Genomic DNA, 13,885 nt, shown 5'->3' with positions numbered 1-13,885 from the left:
TTCCTCATTGCGTGGCTGCTACTGTTGTCTCTCTCAGCCTCAGGCGGCAGATGCAGGAGGTATTGGGAGAGCAAAGATGTCCCAAGCCTCCGTCTCATTCCTCAGATGTTCCAACTGCCCATTGACTCCACCACTCTGCCTACAACCATGAAACACAACCTAGGTCATTCATTCAGCTCCCCGTATGCTAATACTATTGAGCTTGACTCATTCTACAGCCTCAGTTAAAGATAACATTTTAATGAAGGGCTTGTCTACACTCCAGCCGTTTTTTATCCAGGATTTTTCTCAAGGCACAACTATGCACAGTGTAGCCCCTGCTCCTCATGTTTGTTGAAGAAGGCTCCAGCTTATATCCACAGAGCAAGAAAAGATGTTCAGACATTACATCACATAAATACCTTGGGGGTCATTGCTGATGTCACATTTGTTTGTTTGTTTAATTTGTATACTGCCCTTCATCTTTAGATCTTGGGATGGTTCACAACATAAAAATACAATATAAAAGCACAAAATAACATTATAATAACAAGAACAAAACCCCCCATAAACCAATAACCCCCTGTTCAGCTGTAGCCAACTGCTGCAGCCTGCTTCTGCAGCAGCCATTCTGCCATTTCAGTGTCAAACCATGCATTTATGGCACAGTGCAATTCTTGCAAGTGATTTTTCTTCTTTTTAATAGCTCAACTTCGGAAGGTGAAAGACATCGAAGCCCTGCCCTGTGCATCCTGAGTGACATCCCAGTAAGGTCTCCCACGAGATATGCATGTGTTAGGTGCAAGACCACAGGGTATATGGCAGACAAATATTATGTAAGTCGGGCTTCCTCAAACTCCGCCCTCCAGATGTTTTGAGGCTACAGTTTTGAGGCTACATCATCCCTGACCACTGGTCCTGCTAGCTAGGGATCATGGGAGTTGTATGCCAAAAGCATCTGGAGGGCTGAGTTTGAGGAAGCCTGAATTGTAAGTAGTGCAATGTAGAACCAAGAATTAGGATGACCTTGAAACACCCAATAGTGTGTATGCAATTTGGAGCAATAAGAGAAGCCAGTGTCTAACATCCTCATTAAACTATGTTAATTATCTGAGGGAAATGTCTTAGCAGAAAAATTACAGATTTCTGTGATATTGGACAATACCAAAGGGAGAATGTTTTTTTTTTAAAAAAAAATATACTTAAGCCTCTGTGGCTAGCACTCTATGTTTAGCATGACTCAGAGTTTGAAGAATAGCTAAAGGATCAATTTGTCTATAGAGTTATTAGCAACTGGTGTGCTCTGAATTACCAAGTGCGGCCAGTAGAGAAAACTGGTTAGAAGCAAAAGACCAGGGAACTGTGCATAATGTAGGTAGCATTGCAACTGGACTTGCAAAGATTTTACTGCCCTGCTCCACTCCAGGCATCCAACAGGGGAAATCTAAAAATGCTGTCTGAATGATTAATACCTTCTTACTACGTACCTTCAGCATCATAGAATCAGCCTGTAGTTCAAGAGCATGAATTTATGTCTGCAGTGCAATCAGACATTTTCCTCTTGAGAGTAGCACAATTTAAGAATTGCAACCGACCATTCTCAAAATAAGTATGTTAAGTAGGAGAATAGGAATGTTAAGACCAATGCTCTGGAAATATTATCAACACCACATATTTAATATATTAGTTCAGTAGCAGAAGATGACATCTAAATCTATATAGAAAAATAAAAAAGTCTCCTACAGATGGTAAAATATTATTTGATTGCAGGGAACGAAGCTGAGTTGAATCCCAAATCTGTTGCATTTTAACCACACAAGCAGATTACTGGACTGTATAAAATAAAATTGTGACAGTTACTCATTTTCCTGTAAACAAAACAGAAGTAAACTATCATTATGAGATTAATATGGATGTTTAAAATCAGGTATTGTGAGAAACATGCCATTATAATTCATGTGCCTATGGAAGGAAACATAGAATTAATGTACCAAAACAGAGAGTGTTGCACATTCACACTGATCAGCTTTAGCATCAGGACAAGCTTTTTAATTCAGACCAACGTCTTGAGAATTTTGAAATACAGAAAATACTACCTTTGGCCATTTTTGTCTCACTGTATTTCAATTTGAATTTGCATGCCTTTATACACATTGGAAAGGGACGCGGGTGGTGCCAACCTAGCAGTTCGAAAGCACTTCAAAGTGCAAGTAGATAAATAGGTACCGCTACGGTGGGAAGGTAAATGGCATTTCCATGTGCTGCTCTGGTTCGCCAGAAGTGGCTCAGTCATGCTGGCTACAATGACCTGGAAGTTGTACGCCGGCTCTCTCAGCCAATAAAGCGAAATGAGCGCCGCAACCCCAGAGTCGGTCACGACTGGACCTAATGGTCAGGGGTCCCTTTACCTTTATACACATCGGAATGGCTTGGTGTGTTTTGAAATCTCCTATTTTGTGTACACACCATTGGGCGGAGACAGGGTTAGCTTCATCAGGTGCTTTAAACATTTCCACCTTCTCCCATGCAGGTTCAGTAGCCTGAAGTCCCAGGAGAGATGTGCTCTGGCTGAAGCAAGGCTGAGAAAGAGGGAGAGCTTCCATCGTGGCACTTGCCTTGTCTGCTCATGATGCTTATGAGAAATGAACAATATGACGTTTGATAGGCACAGGGAGGAGTACAGGTGAGTAGAGTGCCAGAAGTGAATGATTCCAAAGTGCAGGTAGGAAGTGGGATTACACACACCCTGCTGATGTCATAGACTTAAGACCACCCCAACACATGTATTCTTTGTACACATCTGGGATTCATTCACCACACATTGAACAAGCAGTGTTTCCATGTTAGAAACTGAATCAAAATGCAGGGTTCTTTTTATTTTTTAAATAATATTTATTAACATTTTAAAGACTGCAAAAGAAAGACAAAGAATTAAACAAAACAAAACAATACAATACAAAAACAAAAACACCACACAACACCAACCCCCAAACATTAAATTAACAAAACCAAACAAACACAATTTAAAACACATCTAATAAGTTCAGTTGTGGGAATATGGTTGGTTTTACCTATAGGGAAAATGGGCCCATGGGTGGAAATTTACTGCAGCCTGACCTTTTGGTAGGGCAGGCTGTGTTAGGCATGATCAGCGCGTGGACACCTCATGCTAGCCTGTGATTGGTTTATATAGCATACCCTGATAGTGGGGTGATTTTCCATATATGGTATTGTCTTTTACTGTTGAGTTGATACAATGTTCTGTGGAATAATAAAATGCTAGGCCGCAGCAGTTTGAGCAGTTCAGGCCTGATCAGTTCTGTTCAGCTCAGTTCAGCTCAGTTGTTGCTGGCTAGGCCTTTTGAATCCATCCTGGTATGAGACTGATTTATTTCTTATGGCGAGCAGGCCCTCGTCATTCAGTATCTTAACTTTCATTTACTTGTTTCAACGACCTCCTCACACCTCCCTTTTTGTATTCCACTTTAATTAACTGTTTCAGCAATTCCTTTCCATCTTCCTCTGTTTTCTGTCCTGTAATTTATCTTAACATATTCTAACCTTATTTTTCCCTTTAATATATAATTGTCTTAACATATTTTAACTTTATTTTCCCTTTAATACTCTAATAATCTATTTGTACTTAATTCCCTGTAACATTTCTACTAAAGCCATATAGCTCCTTTCCAACATTTTTCTAACACTCATTAATTTTACAATATTTTTATAAATAGTCTTTAAACTTTTTCCAATCTTCTTCCACGGACTCTTCTCCCTGGTCCCGGATTCTGCCAGTCATATCCGCCAATTCCCTATAGTCCATCAACCTGGTGATCTTCTGTCCGATGCTCTTAACTCTTTTCCAAGTCCCTTCTGCGAGTCTTCTTCATATTTATACATGAACTTTACTTTGTCTTCCACTGATCTTATTTTCATTTTCCTTCCTTTGAGGCTAAAGAGTAGATCTCAGGGAAACTCCCACCTAAATATGATTTTATGCCTTCTTGACAGGGCAACCAAATCTCCGTAGTTAAATCTAAGATCCGAAAGGTATTTCAGGACGTCTTTCAAAATTTCCACTCTTGACTGTTGTTCTTCTAAGTTCCTCTGGTATTTCCAACAGTCTCTTATTTTGTTCTTCTCTTTTTTCCCCTCCTCTTCCAAGTCCGAGAGCCCTCACAGTTTTAATCTCTTCTTGACCCAAGTCCCAGTCCCAAAAGTCATCAAATTCCTGTGTAAGGAAATCTATCAAACTTTCCTTCTCCAGTTCAGGTAGGGCTCTAATCCTCGAAATCTGATTTTCTTTAAATTCAATCATAGCAGGCATCAACTTTTGGTCATCAAATTGCATCTGTAAGGCTGGGACTCTTTCTCTCTCCAATTGTGTTACTTTAGGTTCACCTCAATAACTTTCTCCCTAAGCCTTCTCCGCAGTTTGCCATGTCAAAGTAGATTCCTGTGTCAGTTTCTGAATAGTTTCTATATTGGTGTTCACTTTTTGTCCCAAATTGTCAATTTTAGTAGTTACCACACCCACTTTTTTGTGAAGCTGTTCCAGTGAGTCACTTATCTTACATAATACAACCACTAAGGCCTCTTCTGTCAACATTCTTAACCGATTCAAGGTCCCCAGAATCTCACAGGTTTTTATCTTGCAGCTGGAAATTCCCCCAGCTCAACTCTTGTGACAGTTTCAAAAGCTTCCTCTAGAGGGAAACAGTTCCTCTAGAGGGAAACAGTTTCTATTTGTATTAGTCCTTTTAAACTCAATTCAAACAATAAAATTAGTTTCAATTTTCTGTTACTTTTACTCCTTTTTAAACACAGACGGAGACCATGGAAACAATGTATTCTTCATATTTAACTAACTGTCAGTGAATGTTCTAACACGGTCAGTCCTGTTGGCAGCCCGTTTCCAGGATCGGAGCGGTGGTATATTAACTCTGTTCGCTCTCTCCTGCAGGTATACTCAGTCCAAAACTTTCCCCCCTCTTCTCCTGCCACCAAGGGGGGTTTAGTATTTTTTACTGATGGAAATTTAGTCCTTTACAATAGGCTTTCCGAGACTTCAGCTTGCATCCTCATTGCTTCAATCTATTTACAAAGGAGGAAGGTGGACTTCCTGTTTTAGACCTCCCCGTTTCGGCACCAAATTAAGACGTTTAAAAATCCAATTCTCTGCTCTACTCACGGGTAGTTGCTTTAAGATCAAATTGTCCACAGGAAAAAGTCAGCACTCTCCGGCAATAGCTATGTGGCTTCGCTCCATGGAAGAAGCAGTCAATTCGAAGCACCGCGCCACTCACCCCATGTCGCTCCGGATCCCCGAAACCGGGTTTCCCCGCGAGTAGGGGAGGCGCAAAAGGTGCCAGCCTAATCCCACATTCACAGGCTTCACCCGCCTATTTCTAGTGGGTCTCCGCCTTTGCCGTGGCGGCCAGACCCGGATTCCTACAGAGCAAATTCCTCCCGATCAGAGGAATTCTGCCATTACCGGAGGCGCTAACCCGGAAGTCCCAAAATGCAGGGTTCTTTTTAGCAGAAACTCCAACATGTCTGTAGATCCTGACTAGCATTGTGTGCTCATGGGCTAAAACAAAAACAAAAGCAGTTTGGAACGCCCTGGAGCTCGATTAACCATGAATGTGCACACAGCACAACACAGTAAACTACTCCTCTGGAAATGGTTTCTGCTGCATGCAAAATCAGTTGCAACAAGATTTAACGTCTGGCAAATGGCAGGAAGAACATTACATGATTTATTTACCTTGGCTAAGGTCAACGGTCACCACACTGCATCAATACCAAGCTATAAAGTATGACTAGAGTTTTAAGTAAATGTTACATAGCAACAGAAGTACTCATTGGAGTAGGAGTACTTGCATGTAGTTTTATAATAGGAGCAGTGTTTCCCACGGCTCGCAAGCCTCCCAGCTGTCAGTCACATGACATCAGGTGATGAGTGCCAGGACTTCAAAGCAGCACACATGGCTTGCAAAGAGCCCTGCGTCGTGCTTTAAAGTGCTGCTGGACACCTAAAGAGATGACTTCAAGTTTGTCTTCTGCAAGAATTGGCTACATGATCAAGTTGCCCATGGAGAACTTGGTTGCACAGCCTATCTTGTGGGCTTGGAGTCACCACCCGTCGGCTGATGGGATGGGACTCCCTGCCTGCTTTTGACATCAGGTGCACTGCCAGTGGGCGTAGTTTGTGTGAAACAGTCTTGTGGGTCAAATGGAGTCCCTTGCTGGGCTGAATTTGGCCTGCAGGTCAGGTTTCTGACCACCCTTTTATACTGATATATTTATACCTTACATATTTTCAAAAGCAGTTAGTTATAGAAACATATTTCACAGCTGTAGAATTGCCAGGGAATGAAATATTTTATTTCCAGAAAACAGCTGTAAGGGCAGGAAATAAAAGCCATAATCCTTGCTGTAAGGTGATAAAAGCACAGTTCTATAGCATTTATTCAGGACACAAATTGTGGAACAGCATCAATATTTGATCCTGAAGATTTGTACAATATTAAAGTACAAAAAGAAATTAAATTGCAACTGGCAATGTGACTTACTGAAGAAGAAGAAATAAAAGAAATGACACAGTCCTATAGTAAGAAGCCACAGCAGAATGGGAATAATTCAGGATTGCCAGCAACAAGTGGCAAATTATTTAATATTGCTTGAAGCAAGTGACACAAGTGTAAAGTTTGATAGGACTGATAGGCAGTGACGGGTTTGGTCTCTGGCATATACAGGCTAGGATAGTGCTTTATTTCTATAGCTGCTGTGAATCCTGTTGCTGTTGGTGGGCTGAGTATTGGAAGAGGCACTTGCTGACAATGACCACTGCAGTGGAGCAAGTTCTAACTATAAGCCAACACCTGGGGGAGAGCAGAGGTGGTTTTAGAGCAGTGTGACCAGTCCAATGCATTGGACGCTGAGCAGAGTGCCTGGTAAGCACTTGCCCAGCTACAGGAAGGAGGTGTGAGGGCTCTGTCGGGGGCCTAGAGCAGTGGCGAAGGAAGGCTTTCTGGCACCTGGTGCGGGGTGTCGAGGGACGGGGCAAACCACCCACAGGGGTGGGACAAACGGCCTGGGGCACATGCGCAGCACTGATACAGACAGCGCATGCCTGGCGCCGATACAGACTGTGCTCGAGGTGCCCATAACAACAGCGCACCCTCAGCCGCCCTACAGTGACCTTTACCGACCGCCATTTTGTCACCCCCCCTCAGGGTGACACCCGGGGCGGAGCGCCCCGACCCCCCTTCCTACGCCCCTGGACTAGAGTCCTCCTGCCTCCTTCCCAAAATCTAGTTAGCACTTGCTCAGCTTTGGGAAGGAGACAGGAGGACTCTAGGACCCTGACAGAGCCCTAACGCCTCCTTCCCAAAGCCCAGCATGGTGGGAGGGCTGGGGGGAGGCTGCCAAAACTGGAGCATCACCCAAGACTGCAATTATAGGTAATTTTAGACTCGAGACTTAAGGGATGGTCCTCTTGACATTGTTATCATTATGTTTATTACTTTAGCCACTTCAAAACGTGGTAAGCCAGTCCTGCTGCATTTGGCAGTGATCTTACTCCTTCTGCTACTGAGATTCTGGTCTTCTGCCCCCAGAGTTGAGCCCTGATGGTGCCACTGCCAAGACCTACTCCAGCAGTTTCCTAGAGTTGGTCTGAATGTTGCCCCGTTTAAAAGAGTTGCTTTATCTGCTCTGTATTTCAGATCATGAAAATAGCAGTAAAAGCACTGGGGAGCGGGTATCAAATCTGCACGAATGGTTTATAATACCATCTCATAGGGAATTGCAGAATAGTCACCAAGTGTGGGGTTGGAGGCTGGTGGACAGTAGACATCGTTTGCAACTTAATTTCTTTTAAATATCATTTTCGTATTTGCAGAAGCAAAAAATAGGCCAAATCTGATGTTTCCCTGGTTTACCAGAAGATGGCGCTGATGAATCAGTGTTCCTTGAAACCTTATTTGGTACCAGCATGGGTGGTAGAACAAACAGGTAAAAAGCTGTCATTGGTTCAATTTCCACTAGTGAGAGAGGCGGCAAGCATTCAGCATTCGTTATGTTTTTTGCATGCAAGTCACAGGGCTGTGCAAGATTTTGTGCAAACCTAGTTGACAAACTAGTAGCAACATGCAACAAAACAAGACAGCAGCCTCTACACTGCAAACCAGGCCCTTCGCCAATCTTGGCTGCTGCTTAACAGAAGCAGGCAGAAATATAATCTCTGGCTCCTACTGACTCAGGCAAGCAAAGTCCTCCAAGCAAGACACATTTTGTAGTAGGGAACAGCAACAAGCTAATTTCTCTTGTTACTGAAGCCAGCAAGGAAATCTGCCCGGGGTGGTTTCATGGAGCAAGGAGGTTGAGCCTTATCAGAGGGCTTGTCTATTGCTGTCAAAATGACGTTCACTACGGGCCTTCAACAAGAAGCCAAGGAATGTGGAGGATTCTGCCTGTGAACCACTATCAAGCTCTGGCAGTGGAGGATATATTGTGCCTGTGCTCAGCCCTTTCTGAGGGCCCTGTTCATTCACCTCACTAAACTTGACTATGTCCAAAAATATTATGGTGCTAAATGCAGAAGAATGAGTTAGCTTATCACATGAGTTATCTTTTTTTTACTATTATATTGTTAAACAGTACTTTTTGTTTCTATATGTTGAAAAACAAACTTTATTTAAAGGAACCAAACGAATGAAAATTCAACAGTTTCTGTAAAATATTCATAGATATACATAAAATACATACCATTTCTTTTGTGCAAAACTGTCAATTAACTTGTTGTTATTGTGTTATTCATTCATTCATTCCCTGCCCTTCATCCTAAGGTCCCGGAGTGGAGTTGCATCTTGCAAAATTCAATGCAGAACTTTTGATCGCTGAAATTGCTGAACAAATTAAACGTTCTGGAGATATAGTAGAATGTAAGTACTCTCTCTCCCCCCCCCCCCTTTAAAGTTACTGAATGACCTTTAACTGGTTGTATTCACAACTGATAAAAGAGAATTACGTCACAATGTGATATGACTGATGTAAGGAACTTCTCTAAAATGTATGCTGGTTTGGTTGGAGTACATTAGGAGGCACTAATACTTCTGAATACCAGTTGCTGGAAACCACAGGGGGGGAGAGTTCCCTTGTGCTTAGATCCTGCTTGGAGGTTTCCCACAGGCATTTGGTTGGTCACTGTGAGAAGCGGATGCTGGACCAGGCGGGCTATTGGCCTGATCTGTCCCATGTAAATAGAATTTATTCCTCACGGGGGGGCGGGGAGAGTTCCAAAAACAGACAATGTGAACAGTCTTCTTTGAGCAGTCCTAGCAAGTTCAAGATGCAAAGGCTGATGTCCTCTGTACACTTATTCTGAATAAAATTCCATTTAAATCAATAGAACATTAAGTAAATGTGATTAGGGGTGGGTTGCAATGCTGCAAAGAGGCCTAACAGACACAAATAAGCCACCAACATGCCTGGAATCTCCTAAACAGAATTCCCTTTGGTGACTCAGTGCATGATTTTGTATTCTTTGCTGTGGTGCTTTTATTTAGCAAAACCTGCAGCAGAGGCATATGTAAGCAGTCAAATGCTGCTTAACAAATGGGCCCTTTCCTTAAGGAACCAGACAAGAAAAAGTCGTAAGTTGCACTGAACATAAAATGCCTGTGTAGTAAAACGTACTAGTCACAATATCATCCAGCAGTTACTGCTTTGTTTATTCCCTATTTCTTCTTTATGTACACTATAACGTAAGCAAAACAGTCTACCCCAAGGAACATGCCATCTAAATCTCAACAAAAGGGAGACAATGGAAGGACAAGAAGGGAGGGAAGATAGAATCATGGAAACTGTGAGTGCAGTTAACTTAGTATTTCTAGGAAGTGAAGTTTAAGAGGTTGGGCTAAAGTCTTCCTGGAAAATGTATTTTTAAGAGAGATTTGACAGGAAAGAGGTGGCATAAGGAGCTGGCAATGGTGAATGGGTGGAGTTGTTTCAGACTGCAAACCTATGCACCCTTATCTAGACTTGATGGTACTTGCTTCTGAATAGGAGCTGAGATGCATCTGGTTTCAGGCAACTCATTCATCCCGGATCTTAATTAAAGTGGGCAATCCTATGATCACACATAAGTGGCCTGCCAAGGCAGTGGAACTGAGATATATACTTGGGAGAGGAAGGGGGGCGGATAGGCCATGTCTCATTTCTTTCTCCAAATTCAAACTGGAAAGCCTCCTTTTAGCTTTTCCTTCCTCTCCCACTTCCAAACTCTGATGGACACTACAACAGAAAGACAGTGAAAAGGACTGCGTCAGAAGGTGGTAGACTTTCCTTCAGTGGAGGTTTTAAGACACAGGTTGGATGGCCATCCATTAGAGATTCTTTAGTGGTGCACGGGGAATTCTTGCATTGCATGGGGTTGGACTAAATGACCCTTGGGACCCTTCCAATGCTACAATTCTATGATTCCGAAGAGTGGAGAAGTATTCTAGAGCAATAAGACCACTTAGCTTCTTCTGTTAAGTCTCTGGTTACAGACCAGGTTAGTCAGGCAAAACCACAGCGAAAGACCCATTCACATGAATCAAAGCAGCTAATGATCTGTTCTAGGAAAATGATCCCACTGTCTTATTTCTGTCTAAAAGATGTATATTGTTGCTGTTCAAATGCTTTCCCTTTTATTCAATTAAAGTCCTTGCTTTTTAGTCTGCTGCATCCAGATGGTAGTTTCTTCCAGAGTTAATTTAGCACTTAAACATTTATCTGGAAGTAGAGATAGCAAAGTATCTCAGGAAAGAGGGAGGAGGGTTGCTAAGTGAACAACTTGTTTCCAGAGTGCTGCTGGTGTATTTTATTGTTTATTGTTCATTTTAGTTATTAAATTTGTATACTGCCAATTGGACTCCCTACTTGATTGAATAAACATTTCTTGTATTGTGTCACACCTCTTGACTGTTAAAAGCGAACCATTAAATGAATATTTCTTGAAGCCCAAGCCTGTACTGTTACGCTACTGTTCTGCATTTTCATCACAAACTTCTTGTGGACAATTGCCTGGACGTCACTATTTTGTTGATGTGTAACTTATCCTTTTATTAAAGACTTCTGAAGAACTGTTGAAGGCCAGCCTTCCCAAATCTTTCGTTGCTGATTTCTGCAGTTCTGGGCCCTCCCTTCCTTGGCCTGGTCATCTGTCCAGCCCAAGGGACTCACATTTCCTACAGAAACTGACAGAGGACGAGCATGTAAAACTGTATTCTGGATTTCTGCCCCTGGTTACTGGCACAGAGCTGCAGGATGCCCTATAGCATTTACTCTGAAATTATGTTTTCCTGGTAGAGGATCATCTGTAACTTGTTGTCATAGATGGAGTGCAACCACAATCCTCCCTGCCTCCACAGCAAGAGAAAGAAAGAAAAGTAATAAGCAATTTCTTTCACAATTACAAAAACCAAAGGCAAGTAATTGTACTCAATAATTATAACTTGGAGTATTATTTGAGATGATTGGACGAGTGGGAGTGACTACCTGCCTGCCACAAGAGGGGATTGTGAAGTGCCTAAGGTGGGAGGTTGTACAGTTTTGTGGAACCCTGGGGCATGCTCACAGAAGCTGAGGGTTCCATGGAACTCTGGGTAAAAAAACCAACCCTGTGCTACAGAAATAAAGTAACTATTTGTGAATCTTTCATGAGGCTGCCAAGTATTGGTAAATCTTTCAGGAGGCTAACTATATTGAGTCAGGAGCCAAAGAGAATCACAGAACATAGAGCACATTACAGCAATTCAGACTGGATTGTAACCAATGCATGTGTCACTGAGGGAAGACCTCCACTGGATGACTGCTGTTCTCAAAGGTCCACTGAATTTGGGAAGCAACTTGCAGGGCAATATTATATTATTATAAAGCTGTAATCAGAACTGCAGGGCCACTGAAGTGGAACAAGCATATGGAAGCTCACCGGGAACTGTATTTTAGATCCTGGCCCCTGGGTGTGCTTCCTTGTTCTCAGTCAAGTCTGAAAATTCCTCAAGACACAAGGAACAATAAATGCACTGGATTATTTCACATTGTCAAATGACAAATGTCAGTGCATTCCTTATGCCCTTGCTGCTCCTTCTTATGCAAACTGACTCCTCCAAGAAACAAAAAACTAATTGCACCAGTCTGCCACCACTCTTTCCCCCTCCCCCTTTCCTACTGTATTGTTTAATTTATGCCAGGGCTCTGGAGTGAAAACTGTTTTTCATATCAAAGCTAACCTCAGATTTCGGAGGATAAACAGGTTTCTAAGCATGTGCAGAGAGCTCTTCCTTCGACACTGAGAAACCACTGCTCCCCCCCCCCCCAATTATTAAACAGCAAGGGTCCCTTTCAGGGGACATGGCAAGGATTCTAGACAGGCTCGAGCATAGCAAAGAAAAACCTCGCTTTAGGAATTTAGCAGAGAAGGAAGGCTTCTCTTTCCCCGCCTCTCTTTGCCCCGAGGTGCGTGCAATCCGCCGCCCCCTCCTCCCCCGCGAGGCCTCCTCTTTTCGCCAGCTCGCTTCGCCAGGCCCGCGCTTCCCGACAGCAGAGGGCGCAGGAAGGCCCCGCTGTCGCCATAGTTACCGCTGGGTGCGTAGCGGGACTTACGGAGCTGACGCAGTGGGCGGCCCGGCGGGCGGAGGCGGCCCTGGTACGAGCGGAGGCGGCATTAGAGAATTGGGGCGGCGGGGTGCGGGGTGGCTGCCGAGCCCCGGGATGGAGGCGGCAGCGGCGGCGGCTTCGGCCCGGTGGCGGCGGCGGCGGAGACGGCGGCAAAGGGGTGAGCGGCTGCGGGAGAGCGGGGTGGGGTGGGGTGAAGGGAGGGCGGATGCCCCCTCTGTCGCTGCGGGCGAGGAGTGCAGGCGCGCCCCTGGCATGAGCGGGGCGGGGGGCGGAGGACCCCTCCTCGCTCCTTGGCGGCGAAGGGAGGCCGTTGCGTCTCCCGCGCGGGAGCGAGCCGAGAGGCGCCCCTGCCCTGGCATATGGCAACGCGGCGGCAAGGCAGCGGGTGCCTTCGCCTGCCCACCCCCGCAGCGCCGCCGCTGCCAGAGGTGGAGGGCCCCGTTGCCATGGTGAACGGGGAAGCATCCCGAACCCCGGCACCGCCGCTCCGCCGGCATGGCAGCAGGACGGGTAAGGAAGCAGCGCGCCCTGGAGCTCTCCTGCTGGCCCAAAAGGTGCCCTCTCCTCCCGCTTCCCCTGATCGGGGAGGGGACCTTGCGGGGCACAGCCTGCGGTTCGGAGCGGAGGGAAAGGAGCAGGACGTGGGGGCGGAGGAGGCGGCGGAAGCGCATCCTCGGGTGGCTCTGGCAATGGCTTTTCATGTGGCCTTGGGCTGCGTCTCCCTTCCTCCCCCGGGTCCGCCCAGCGCCCTCTGCCAGGACTAGGTAGGGTGGGCTGGTTGCGAGATTCATTTGGGCGTCGGGAAATCGAGAAGCCGGGGTTGGGGCTCCCGGGTAGCAGGCGCAGATGGATGTGCGCGCGCGTGCTTGCGTGGAAAGGAAGGAATTTTGTGGCCTTCGGCACAGCAGTTTTGTAACGATCCGTTTTTGCTGAATTTAATCTGGACACTCAACACCACGGTGGTTTATGTTGGGCTCATGCTGGCCCTTGGCGGAGCTGGCGGTCTGAAGCTACTTCCTTAATATATTCTGGTGTTCCTGTCTTGGATTGCAGAAGAAAATGTCATTCGCCTTTGCATGTGCATTATGGGGGCTGGATTTGTATTAATAGGCATTTACTTTGCAGGAAAAGGAGGACTCTTTCTATATCTTGAGGGAGTGGGGAAAGGAACTGGTCCTTTATATCTGAGTGGGTTGTCTCCACAAGAACATACCTGCTGGGCCTGAATATCAGGCAA

The 13,885-nt window shown here is 44.9% G+C and overlaps 2 long non-coding RNA genes across 2 annotated transcripts in view; one reads left to right on the top strand and one right to left on the bottom strand.

The window, feature by feature from the left end:
* LOC309328102 overlaps nucleotides 1–9,229 on the top strand; it is a 38,220-nt gene extending 28,991 nt beyond the window's left edge. Inside the window, exons 5-8 of the long non-coding RNA XR_014150704.1 lie at nucleotides 686–751; nucleotides 2,510–2,666; nucleotides 7,889–8,496; nucleotides 8,832–9,229. This is a non-coding gene — a long non-coding RNA (uncharacterized lncRNA). The remainder of the gene's footprint in view (nucleotides 1–685; nucleotides 752–2,509; nucleotides 2,667–7,888; nucleotides 8,497–8,831) is intronic.
* Nucleotides 9,230–10,837: 1,608 nt separating this feature from the next.
* On the bottom strand, nucleotides 10,838–12,804 carry LOC309328098. Its single transcript, XR_014150703.1, has 3 exons — nucleotides 12,634–12,804; nucleotides 11,314–11,387; nucleotides 10,838–11,225 (listed from the first exon to the last, which is right to left on the bottom strand). It is a non-coding gene; the product is annotated as an uncharacterized lncRNA (long non-coding RNA).
* Between the last annotated feature and the right edge of the window lie 1,081 nt (nucleotides 12,805–13,885).

This window comes from Podarcis erhardii (genome assembly GCF_964252035.2).
Source record: "Podarcis erhardii genome assembly, chromosome: 1".
Lineage (NCBI taxonomy): Eukaryota > Metazoa > Chordata > Lepidosauria > Squamata > Lacertidae > Podarcis > Podarcis erhardii.
The sequence above is the reverse complement of the archived record's forward strand: the minus strand, read 5'-3'. Positions and strand labels throughout refer to the sequence as shown.